Genomic DNA, 13088 nt, shown 5'->3' on the forward strand with positions numbered 1-13088 from the left:
TTAGTGGTCTTTTGAAAATGTTCCATAATGCACCAATTGTTCTTCATAAGCCATATTTTGTCCCTCTACTCTTTGACAGCCATTATTGTTAATGCTAAGTTATGCAGATGTCTTGATCAGCCTTATATAGCATAAGCAAGTTGGGAGGTTTGAAAGTTATTGGACATATGAGAATGGCTAATACTGTGTTGCCTTCAGATTGCCTGAAAACGTTCTTAATTTTATCCTTCTGGGACAGTCCTTTATCACAACCCCCTATAGCCTCCATCCTTCTTTCTCAGAAGAATCTGAATCATATCTGTGCAAAGGATTGCTCTCTGTTGGAAGTTAAGAGAACACTTCTATGAACAGACTTTGCAAGGTGTTCCCACACTGAATTTCTTAGGTTCATGGGACATCAGGGTTTTGAAATGAAAATCCAGAAGGATCCACAGATCCACTACCTGACACAGGTGCAGGTGGGAGGAGCTTGTAATGTTTTTTTGTGTAAGGATTTATCCAGCCTGCTCATCTGTTTGAATTTCTTCTCAGGTTTTTATGGATTCTTTTCATTCCCAAACTGTCTCTTCAATCTTTCAAAATGTAATTAGTAAAGTTTAGCAAGTGTGCCTGCAACCTACGAGAAAGCAAATTTGAAACAAGTGACTTGTGCTTCCCTAGCTGTCTGGAATGACATGCTATATATGCATAATATTCTGCCTCTGCTGAACAGTATAGAAAAGTACTTGCATTCTCATGAGTTATCTTTGGAGGCATAAAATGGTTTCATTTGAGTCTTATTGTTACATGGTTGGCTAGATTAACCCTAATTCACCAATCTTGTCCACACCAGCACATCTTTGTTTGCTCCAAAGTAGCACCTGAATAATCTGAGCAAACTCTAAGTATCTCAGCAAGGGATGCAAAGTTACATTTCTATATTGGCACGGAAAAAGAACAGTTTCACCTTCAAACAGGACCTCACTTCCAGGAGGATTAGTGAACGAGTCATAAGAATTAATTATGACTCTTGGTTTCTTCCCTTCATTCTAATATCCACATTTTTATTTTCGTAAGTGCAGGAATGCACATACAGTCAACCTGGCTGTGTCTTCATGGAATACACTTCTGAAAAGGAATAAAAAAGGGTACACAGAAATGCCATCTAAAGCTGCTTTCATAACATAACCTCTCCCACTCCAGTCCAAAACCGCAAATCACTGATTTCACTCAGCCGTGAGGCACAGAGAAAAGAAGAAAGATCAAGAAATTTTTGACAGGGAATTTGAAGCAAACAGGGACCATAAAATGAATGAATAATTCAGTTAACTCTTATTTAAACAACATTGGTAGAAGTCCTTTGAGTGACTTCCACAAAGCTTTACTGAGGCATCCTTTTACACTCTTCTAAAAGATTAAAGTTAACTTTCATAGCTTTAAATCTCCTCTTTCATAGATGCCATATGCTATCATTCTTGATACGTATAAAAGAGAGCTGATTAGAGAGCCACCTTGAAGACATGACTTTACTGAGTCATCCAGTTTTGGAGACACATAAAATTGTTGCTGGTTTCTGGGCATTTTTCCTGAGAGGGTGAATGAACTGATTAAGCTGAAACTGTCATTGGCTTTTTATTGCCCACAGAACCAGCCATTGCCTCCAGTGAGAGGATAGAGAGGAAATGCTGCGGGCAGCTCTTTCAGCAGTACTTTACCAAACAGATTATGCACGATTTGTCTGGCATTGAATCACTGACTTGTGTAAACACCAGATGCAAGTGAAATGCAATGTCTTAACTAAAATGCTGTGTTTTGGCCCGTGAAAGCAATATAATATTAAAGTTAATGCTACTGTTACCTATATTTGGGTTATGTACCTGTATTATCCTCCCTGCCTCCCCTGGCTGTGCCAGGGGCTGCTCTCATACCCTGGTGCTGCTGGTCTACTACCATGAAAGGGTGCTGCTGAGACCCCTGTGTGTGCCTTGCTCTTGGGGTGGGCTCAGAGGGAATGCTTCTTGATGTCTCCAGAAATCAGGTCTTGCTGTTTGATGCCCTGAAGATGGGCCTGGTCACCAGCAATCTTCCTCTTCTCGCTCTAGTGCCTGCACATCTGTCCTTGGGGTGCACTGACTGTAAGATCCCCAGGGAGAGGCAGACATGGGGCCAGAGGGAAGCTGTGGCCATGGCCTGCTGGGACGTTTAGAGGAAGAGAGGCATCCTGCAAGCATTTAAATTGCAGAGACACAGCCTATGTGGTCAGCTCCTGCCACTCTGTCCTCCAATGGCTACCAAGAAAATCTGCAAGGAGATGCAGAGAAAGGGCAGAAAGCTGTTGTCACAGTGCTCTTGCCTTCCCAGCTCAGTCTCCTCTACACCACTGCTGTCTCCAGTTTCAGGAAGGGCCACACCTTGTGTCTCCAGGTGAGTACAGGACATGGGTCCACGCAGGAGGGGTCTTGCTGGGTGATCAAAGGAGCTGGAGGTAGGTGTCCCTCCTGAAGGTGTTGCCCTGGGGCACCTTCCCTAAGCCCTCCCCAGGTATGCATCTCATCAAAAAGCACACCTGCAGACTGCAGACATAGTCATTCAAGGTGCTGAACCCTGAATAAGAAAAGTATTTAGGTGCTGGCTGATGAATGTGGAGTCACCAGGGTTTTGTAGGTGTTTATAGTAAATATAGTCCTGAAGATGAAGATTTTTTATATATATGTGTGTGTACATATATACACACAGACCATGAAACTTTTCATAGTCTCACAGCAATCACGTGCCTGAACCTAGAACCACACCCGCTCTTGCAAGACCTTGCCTTGGGTTTTGTTCCTGGAAGGGCAACAAAACATTTCATTTCATTCCTTTCAGCTCTTGGAAGAACTGCATTATGAAAACACTCCCCAGGGATCTGCAGAAGAGAATGGAGAAAGCTGTATGCAGAAGGACAACTGGTGACAGTGGTACACTGCAGGTCTCTTGTGAGGAGGGGATTCAAGACTGTCCAGAAGAGTTGCTGGTGTGTCAGAATGGTGTGGCCAACTGGCCAACAGCATAATAAATTACTACAGTTTGCTTGACAAACAAACAATTATATAAATATGTGAGGTCTATTCAAGTATGAAGGCTGGTGCTACAAGCATTAGGTAGTGAAGAGACTGAACTTACAGGGAATTAGTGATACGTGATAGTCTTATGGATTTAGTCACAGACACAAAGAGATTTCTGAAAATTGAGCTAATTCTGCATTTTATGTACCGCCTAGCCAGGGTTGAGTATCTTGTCCCGTCCAGCCTGGCTGCTTTTTCTGCTCTGTAACTATCACAGCCAGCGATGGAGACTGCTTAGTCTCCTCTTCCAGCAGCCAGATGTGGCTCCTCGACTTGACAGGAAAGGAGGAAGAGTAATGCTTCATGCTCAGCGTGATACCTGCTTCATCAACAAAGTAGTACAGCAACTGAGGACAAGGTCTGAGGTTTTCCAGTACTGTTCCACTATGAGAAAAATAATTCAATTATCTGACAAAAAAAAAAAAAAAGAGACTTAGAGGTATGTGGTGCTTAAACGTGTTCCTTCTCAGCAAAAACATATAGTTAGGGAAAGTCATTAATCTTGCTGCAGAAGAGCTGTATCTTGATGCTTTATTAATCCAATGACAAGATGCGAGGTACCTGCTCTAAGTTCTCAGCTTTATTTAAGCCATCTGGGATCTGCACAAGCCATCTGATAGCAGGTTTGCACCACTGGTCTGTTAAATGAACTTCATTAACCTCCACTCCATAACAGTGCGTAGCTTCGTGTAGCTTTCTCTTTCTATCATGCAGTTCATTGAATTACCAAATATCCAAGAAAAACAGTGTTCTGTGAGGCTGGAAATGGACAGAAAGCATAGTTTTGGTCACAGTGTTCTTGAGTCTGAACCTTTTAAATTAATCCCCTGTTCCTTCTGGCCTCTTTAAGAGGGAAAGGTTTGCAACTTTCTCTTTTATTACTGTGGCACCACGTAGCGAGGAATGAACTAGCTTTTCCATTACAAAGCACTTTTTCATTTCTCAGCATGCTGAAGCCTGGCACACAATGCTAACCCAAGATGCAGGAAGGTTTTTTAGCAGCTTAAAGCGAATTAAGCTCTCTTCGAGTTTTGGGAGCAAACAGAGTTGTTTGTTTCTGAAGGGGAAAACTGGGTGGTTTTAGCTGGAGCCTGGCAAAATCGTGTATATGTAGAGCCAGGAAAGCCAAGTTGTTTTGCTGGTCCTAAATATACTCTTTCCCCTTACTTTGAAAAAGACTTTATTTTTATAAACAGACAAGATTCCAGCAATCTTAGTTCTTTCTTTGAATAAGTTCCCTCTTTCGTTCCTGTACTGCGTTTGCCTTTTTTTGTTTTCCTTATTTTGCTTTGCCAGTTCAGCACTGAATAGAGCCATCCCCTGGCCTAGATTTATCTGCACAGGAAATCAATCCTGTTTCCACTGCAAGCAGCTTCTTCAGGTCACCCTTAACACAACACTCTGCAAACAAGGTGATCACAAACAACAGACATGTAATCCCTGCATGATTTCAAGGGAATATAGAGAAGGCTCGTGCTGGTCTTGCAGTAACTTTACCAAAACACATTCCTGTCCTGAGAAACGGTGTCAATTTAATGAAGGTGCTGGGCAATTATGTATGTGTCCACTTCCATTCTTAGCTCTCCCCAAGATGTAGCTCTCATTCCCCAGTGAGAGGGTGGGCTTTTCTCTCCTCCATCGCTGCTGATGAGAAAATGTTAATAACACTACTGGTAATAGCATGTGCTTTATGGTCAGTTGCCTCTGTTTTATTTGTAAAGTATTCCAAGATGCCTGAATAAGTCCAAAATACCCTCCAGCCGTAAGCTGTGCTTGAGGAAAATTGACTGAGTAAACTGAAGTCATTAGAGGAAGTAAACAGTGTTAAGCAAGATATATGAATGTATAAATCTACACTGCTGCTTTGTCCATTTGGAGATCATGATGGTAAGACAGATCTATGATGTCTAGTTTAATTTTGACTTAAATTGGTTGCTGTGTATCAAATGCTATTTTCTGACTAAAATTAGGTATTAAATAGAACTGGTTTTTTAAAATTATTGTCCATCTAGATCCCTTTGAATCACATACAGCATCAGCAGAGGCAGGGGTTATTTTTGCTTTTATAGCACCAATACAACAGCAGAAATGTCCACTGAGCGCTGCCATTTATGTGCTGCCTCCTCCTAAAGGCAAAATTGTCTGTGTGCCTGTGTGCAGTGAGCATAATGAACATTCTATTAATTTAGATCCACCCTCAAAAACTAGACTAAGACAAAACCCAAATGGAAAATCATTAAAAATAAATGTCCCTTCTCTGTAAAATCAGAACATGGAAAAAGCCACCCTTGTATAAAGTTAACCCTTTTGTGTCCTTTTGAGCATGTAGCTCTCAAAGCAATCTGCCGGGGGAGTTTTCATCGGTATGTGCTTCATGCTCATATAACAGTGGGAGGAAGCTGGTATCACCCATCTGTTTCACTTTTGAGGTACAGAGCTTCGGAAGCTGATTTGCCGTGAGTGATTTGACGCGCTGAATGACAACGTCAGGAAGAGAGCTCAGGTCTCGTGTGTGCACCGCTCTGCTCTCACTGGCTAAGATCAAAGCAGCCCCTTTCCCTTGGTGCATCTGTCACAGAGAAGTAGCTACATAAATAGCCTTGCAGCAGCACTTGTGCTCTGACTAGCACATGATTCAATCCCTCTGAAGAAAGTAATGCTGAGCACAGTTACAGTTAGTGTAAGTGTCCCGTAGGAGAAATAATGTCCAATGCACAACTTGCAGGCCTATTTTTCAGTCTCAAAGATTTTAGGCTTCAGTATCATTCTTTTGGCTCATAGTACTACATTTGCTACATGAAGAACCTTTTGCGACATCAATTCTGAATCTTGTCAGTAGTTCTTGTGCCACTAAAACCACAGCGAACACACAACAGCAGCAGAAGAGTAAGTGGTTGGATTTTTTTTGTCCCCCAATTTTTATGAGCAGACTTTTCTTTTTGATGCAAACAGAAAGATCTCAGGTGTGTCCATAGCATAGAAGTCACATTGTGCAACTGCCTCTCTTGATGGCACAGTCAGCTTTGCTTGGACACTTTCTCTGCTGTGTGTATCTGCAGGAGAAATTTAGCTGAATACTGTGTAGATGGTGAAAATAAGGACTTGAATAAAACCTTCAAAACTCTATCAAGCCAGTTCCTCATTTTAACAAAACCTGTAATTCTCTTCCTTTGTTGCACAAAGTAACTTTCTAGCTCTAAGAGCCAAGGACAGAAACCCAGTGAAGTAAAAGACACTGTAAATGTATGATACAGAGAAAGGAATACATTTAGTGTCCATAACAGTGTCAAAATCCCATTTAACAAACGAACAAAAAAGTATGGCATGTTTTTGTAGCTGTGTATTAGCTATTGTAGTGTTAAAGATTGCAGACAGAGCAAAAAAATAGACCAATTTTTTGAGTCAAGGCAACTACTAAAAACTTGTTCAATAGATCAAGGCAGGAGGATTTAAATTAAAATATTTCTGAATTCATATTGAAAATTCTCCAAATTCATTTTGTCCAAATACTGCCTTCCCAGTGGGATCCCTGACCACCTGGACTTTTATTTAACTTTCCTCTTCCAGTGTTGGTGGTCTGTGCTCAGAGACCTTTTGTAGAGCATGGTGCACCACCCTTCATATTGATGGAGCTTTTAATGAACAGTATTAAGTGGAGATGATAGATAACTGCCTCAAACAAGGTGAGGATGATCCGTAACATCAGAGAAAAGCTCAAAATGCACCAAAACCAAAGGCTGCCATGATAGTTCTGGCTTTCTTCTTGTTGAAGCCAAGGGTTTGTTGTTACGTATTACCTCATGTGAGTTTTGTTTCCCATGTACTTCTCCAAACTGGCCAGATCCTTGTGCAACTGAGCTGGCACCTGTCCACTGAGGAGAATTTGCTGCAGCAAACCCAGCTCCAGTGCCTGCCAGCCTGCGAGCCTCTGTGGTTAAAGGATCAGGGCTGAGAAATAAAAGGAAGACAGAAAGTAGCCATCTTTGCTACAGGCAAAGAGATATTTCACACAAAAACAGTAGCTTACTAAGATCAGCTTTTTACCAGAGAGGCCAGGCTGTGCAGGGAGGGAGACAGAGGTGTCTCTGTGGCTGCGTCCTCAGGATGCTGTGAGCCAGCAGAGGGAGGAAGCTGAGCCAAAGAAAAGAGGTTGAGACCCAGCCACAGTGAGCTGCTACAGACTCTTTTATCTGAGAAGGTAACCAGGCATCTTAACCAAGATTAAGTGCTAGAAAATCGCTCACTGGCTGCTGCAGAAACCTCCATTTACAGAACCCCTCTCCCCGAGCCATTAAAAGGACACCCATGGGTTTTGGGTGCTCCGTGAGCACAGTTCTGTCCTGGCTGCATGCATTTGCACTGAACTTGCCCTGAGCTTGCTTAGACCAGGGACATCAGTGTGGTCACCACCGAGGACTGAGGGGCTCCCTCCAGTAGGGACAGAGGCACTGTTCAGTCTTCCCGGGCTTCCGGGCCCACTGCAGGCAAAATAATGGCACTTGGGAATGGTGTAAAAAAACCCACCCAAAACCAAACCGAACAAACAAAAAACCCACACAAAAACCAAAACAAAAACCCCACAAACAAACAAACAAGACAACAACAACAAAAACCACAAACAACCCCCCCACCACCACCACAAAAATATCCCACCAAGTCCTGCTTATTAAAGCTTTAAGGCTGGCAAAAGTCATCATGATGAGCTTTCCCCACCTCTTCATCCAGTCACATTTATCTTCTTGTCAGGCCTTCTTGTATCCAAACAATAACAAACACGCCAGCAGTTTAAAGCTCATTTCCCCAGCCTGCCTAGGAACCACTCCAAGTCCTGACATTTACCCGATCCAGAAACTGTTTTATTTTGCCAAGGTTTCTCCAGACCCCACATAACACCTTCAAAACCCCTACTTCTCAACCTGCACCATAGCTACAGAGTAGCTGCTGTTCTTAAAAGCAAGTTTGTCAAAGCTGAGCACAGCAGGTATTGATAAACAGCTGCTGCTCTTCTTCTCGAGCAAAGCAATGAGAAGCTGCTGAAAATCTGTTTACATGATTCTTAAAAAGCAAAGTTCTTTCTCCCCAGAAGCGTTATTGATTTAATTGAAGAACTCCCCTGGGGGAGGGGGTTAGCTGCAGAAAGGTTACAGCCTGTTAAGAAAAAATTATCTCCATCAATTGTCAGCTCTTTAACCTAATGATGACAATCTTGAATAGCTTTCTCTACTCCGCAAAATTACATAAAGCACTTAATTAGATTAATTAGCTAAACAGAGTTATCATAAAGAGTCTGGCTCTATATTTCAGTGCCTGAAAGGAACGGGGAAAAATAAAAAAGGGGGGAAAAAAGTGTGTACATTAGTCTGAGTGAAACGTACCACTCGTTAAATAGTAGCTGGTAACTGCTGTGGTTTGATTGCTGAAAATTTGTTTTCTTGTCTATCCTGAAATCTGAAAAAAAAAAGCTTAAAAAGCTTGTCTTTTTTTTTCTTGATGGATACTTGCAATGAATGCGATTTAGGATTGCTTCTTCCAAGGAGTAGTTTCAGTACAATGAATCTATCCTTAAACTAGTAGAGAGGTGCTGTAAAGGGAGGTAGGCGAGGCAGGAGGTAAGAGGTAGGGTTGGCTGTGTCAGGTTTCTCAGTATAATAGTCCTGTGCAAGCACAAGCTTTACCAATTTCTTCAGAAAAAAAAGATACGTAAAAAAAAAAAAAAAAGAAAGAAGCGCATAAACTGATGGTCTTGCCAAGCCTGAGACGTGTGAGACTCAAAGAATAATGTTTTGTGGGTTTGAAGTAGACACCAAAGTGAGTCAATGTTGTGTTTCATATTTCCTGCTCAGGGAGCATCAACACTCACATGATGTTCAGCAGCAAAACCCCAAAAATGCTTTGTTTATTGAGCATAAACTCCTGTTTCACACTGAAGACGCCATCTGCTCTCACTGTGTCAATCAGATGTTTCCAAGTTGTACAACATTACTTCAACCAAATGTACATTGCTAAAGGAGTGGTAGCCTCTAAGTAAAAAGGATAGATTTGGTTCCCTATTTTCATGTAGGCCTATTAAAAGAATTGTTCAGAAACTTTCTGAACCTTTGACTTTGTTCCTAACTGAGCATGGTAAGCTGAAAAGTTCCCAGAACATAAAAGTCAGAAGACCTGTAGTACTCCAAAGGAGTAAGGACGGAAACTGCATTAGCTGTGCTATCCTGGGGGGAAAAAGCATAATACATATTTATAGGAGTCAACTGGGCCAGAGGGGTGTGGAGGGAGGGGGAAACAAAGGACGATGACTTATTAAATTTCAATAAAAATTGTTTTACTAAACAAAATGTCAAGTAAGCTTAACTTCTTATTTGATGCAATTATAACTTGATAATTTTGTACAGAAATTACTGATATTTAGAATTTAGATATTTAGAATTTAAAGTAATTTAAACTATCTAAAATTAGTTTAATGGTATTAATATGTAATTAATTTGACTGGGAAGACACTACCCAGAAGAAGCGTTTCTAGCTGAGTGCCATGTAGTGCCTGATGGTTACTTTCAGTTTCTTTGTACTGATCTGAAAAACAATATAATTAAAGATTCCGTTTACAGAGGACACATAACTGGAGTGTAAATAAAAGTGAGGTGAAAACATTTGTACATATGGATTTGCATCACTTGACTGTATGACTGCAACAAAAGGAAATTTCCTAAATTTAGGAAAAAAACCCACTATGACTGGCAATGGGACCTCATGTGATGTATCACTAGCAGGGACTGTGTCTCTGTCATTCCTGAATATGTTTTCATAGTGTCAACATCGGAATTTATTCTGAGAGATCAAAAAGGATTAATAATGAAGCCAAAAGACTAACTTGAGCCATTGACAATGCACTTCAGTGAGATACTTTGATCTGATACATAATATATGTTTCATCATGATTGTACCACAGGAAAGATTTCTGATTATAATGAGATCTGTTATCTGGTGAATGAGTGAAAGCTCCAGGCAGACAAACTCGAACTAGAAATAAAGTGGAAGTTCTACCATGAAAAAAATTAACCTTTGAGAAACATAACCTACAAATATTGTTTAATTTTTAATTTTCATAATTTCATAGCTCTTAGGAAGGGATGTGGATTTAAAGAACTGCTGCAGGTAAAGAATCCAGACAGGAGACACTAGGTGAACTTGTGCTTATAATGTGGTTCTAGGCAGACTAAATTATCTGAAGTGGTTCAACCTAAATTTCTTAATACCTCTTTTTCTCATGTATTGAAAGGGTATTTGCCATAAATTTTCAGTAAAATGGATCTGAGATCAACTTAAGCCTGTACAGTGGCATCCCTCATGCTGAGGAGATGGAGCTGTGATTTTTTTTCTTTCATTTTCTGCAGAAGTACAGAGTAAGCAGTGGCTGCTGAGATTATAAATTTAGCCTTGTAGCAACTTTCAGGAAAGGAGGCAAGAGTGTTATGAATAGGGGCTAGGCAAACCAACTGAGATAAAGTTAGAAACAACCTCAGCCTGGACCACAGACTAATATTTACACAAAATGTGTGGAGAAAATGGAATATAAATAGCTGTCAGTGGCTAAAGTCAGGATGCTTTATATGAGTAAAATAGCCCAGGGAAGGCATCCGATGGTTATTTGCATCGTGACCGACAATTTCAAAGATGCGGCCCCAGAGGTGTAGCCCAACAAAACCTTGATTTTTAGTGGTGTTGCTCTATTTTTCAGAATTTTGGTCTACATATAGCCATTCCCAACAGCAGTGATGACATCCATCTGGCCCAGCTCTTGCTCACCTGGAGCTCAGTCCCTTCTAAACAGCACATGAGATCTCTCAGCATGGAAGTGTTTTAGTTTTGTTGGAGTATACTCAGGGAGAAAATCCACAGCTCTGCCACAGGGTAGCCATAAATAGATTGTGGTGTACCCCAAGTAACATGTTACACATAAACCATACAGAGCCTTCCTGCCAGATCCCAGGATGCCAGCACACCTGGCAGTCTCATGGACACTTAGTCATGTGTTCAGCTGGGCTCAAAAACACAGTATGGTTTGAGGTCTACAAAAATATATTCTTTCTCAAAATAATGCCAGCCAGGCCAGCCTAAGCTCAGTCTCCAAACACCCCTGAGATCTCATTTCTCCTCTCTGTTCCAGGCACTAAACAACTCTTCCTCTACGTGTGATTTTCTTCCTCAGGGAAGCAATTTGGAAGTTAAGCTCAGCAAGCACAGACTTTATTCTACTTGGAAAAAGATGCAATTATATTTCTTAGTAAGGTCTTGGCCACACTTTTCAAGACATTGCCGTTTGATTTCAGAGTTTTCCTGGGTCAATAATAGAACAAGAAGTAAAGCTATCCCAATGTGAGCATTTGATATAGGTCTCTGGAGACAGACAGCTCTGCAGTGAGCTGACTTAGACACTGAAACTAGGAAGAGGCTATACTGGATTTCACCTCAAAATGCCTCTGATGCATGTGATATGTTCCAGACCCATGCACAAGGTCTGCTCATACCTGTATGATGTTGTTATGTCTTTTGATTTATATATTAGAAGCTCCTTTAGTTAGGGCAGCCCTCTCTATCTAATACTCCAGCAGGACTCAAAATCCTTCACCAGTGCTGTGCATCGACATCCTGCTTGGCAGAGCAAGCCCGAGGAAAGCACACAAGTAACAAAGACAACCATTGCTGCAACTCTTCCAGAGTCATTGCACTTTCTATTAACAGCTTGTTTGCTGAGTCCTCTCTGTCTGGCTGTGTGGTCAAGGTGCAGTGCAGGATGGATGCAGTCGTGGTTGGTCATATTCTTACCTGAGAGCATACAAGGCCCAGTGGAAGACAGGCTACATGCATGTGGTGAGCTGTTGGCAACATTAAGCCTAAAACTGTTGCCTTGGTGGGGAGTGCATTCGCACCTAACGTGGAGCATGTGAGAAAAAGAACAACTTGCTAAGTGCCTGATCCCCACCTTACTTAAGGTAAGTAAGTCCCCTTACCAAAGGGGAAAGACCTGACCACTGTCCTGCCCTGCTCTCTACTTGGTCGCTCTGTGTGTGTGTTGGATGCAAAGGCAGCTGCTGTGCTGAGGGGATGAGGGGTTGGGCTGATTGCCTGCCTGCCCACTGCTGTGACATTACAGTTTGAAGCGCTGCAGGGGAAACAGTTAATAAAATAAGCGCGCTCTATTTCTCAGTCATTAAAACTGTTTTCACTTGTGCCAGGTTTCATTTTACAAACCTCTCGTGTGAAACCAGTTGGCAGTTTGAAGCTTTTGAGAACTCTTTCACAATTGATCATCTAGTATGTGGTAATTCATCTTTATGACTAGTGTTTCGTATTTCTTCCCTCTAGGCCTTCCAACTGAATTTGAATTTAACTTTGTTTGCAGCATAAGCATCCCTCCAACTCTGTATCACCTCAGCATGCTTCAAACTTTCAGCTTGTATTTGCAGTTCAACTGACTACAATAATTTACTTGAGAAATAGTTGGTGATCTATCCTATTTTGTCATCTTCCCTGCTTCATTTGCAATGTTAGAGCTCTTTCATTCTTAGAAGAGTTGTGCGTATGAGAAGAACAAAGTCCTACTGATGAGACATTTAAATGCCATAAAATGTCACAACATCAGACAAGCTTCAAGATCTTAAAAAAGGATTAAATGTGCAGAGACTTTATTGGATGCTGACATGCAGTTAATAGCACTTTTGCATGCAATGACTTTACACACTGTTACTGTGCACTTTTAAATGTCATGTAAGTGTATAAATTCCACTCAAACATAACCTTTATTATGAGGGCATCAATAACAGAGAAACCTAATTAAAGAACAAAAGGCATGGTGGAAACATAACCTTTTTCATATTAAATGAAAATGAATTAATAGAATTCCATGAGGGATATTGTTTCAGAGGGGCACTTGCAAGCACAGAGAAAACCCTACCTTTCACCACGTGGTTTAGTGGAAGTAACTCCTCTCTCTTCAGCAACCCATCC

This window comes from Myiozetetes cayanensis, unplaced genomic scaffold (assembly GCF_022539395.1).
Source record: "Myiozetetes cayanensis isolate MyiCay16 unplaced genomic scaffold, myiCay2020 scf1, whole genome shotgun sequence".
In the NCBI taxonomy this organism is placed as follows: domain Eukaryota; kingdom Metazoa; phylum Chordata; class Aves; order Passeriformes; family Tyrannidae; genus Myiozetetes; species Myiozetetes cayanensis.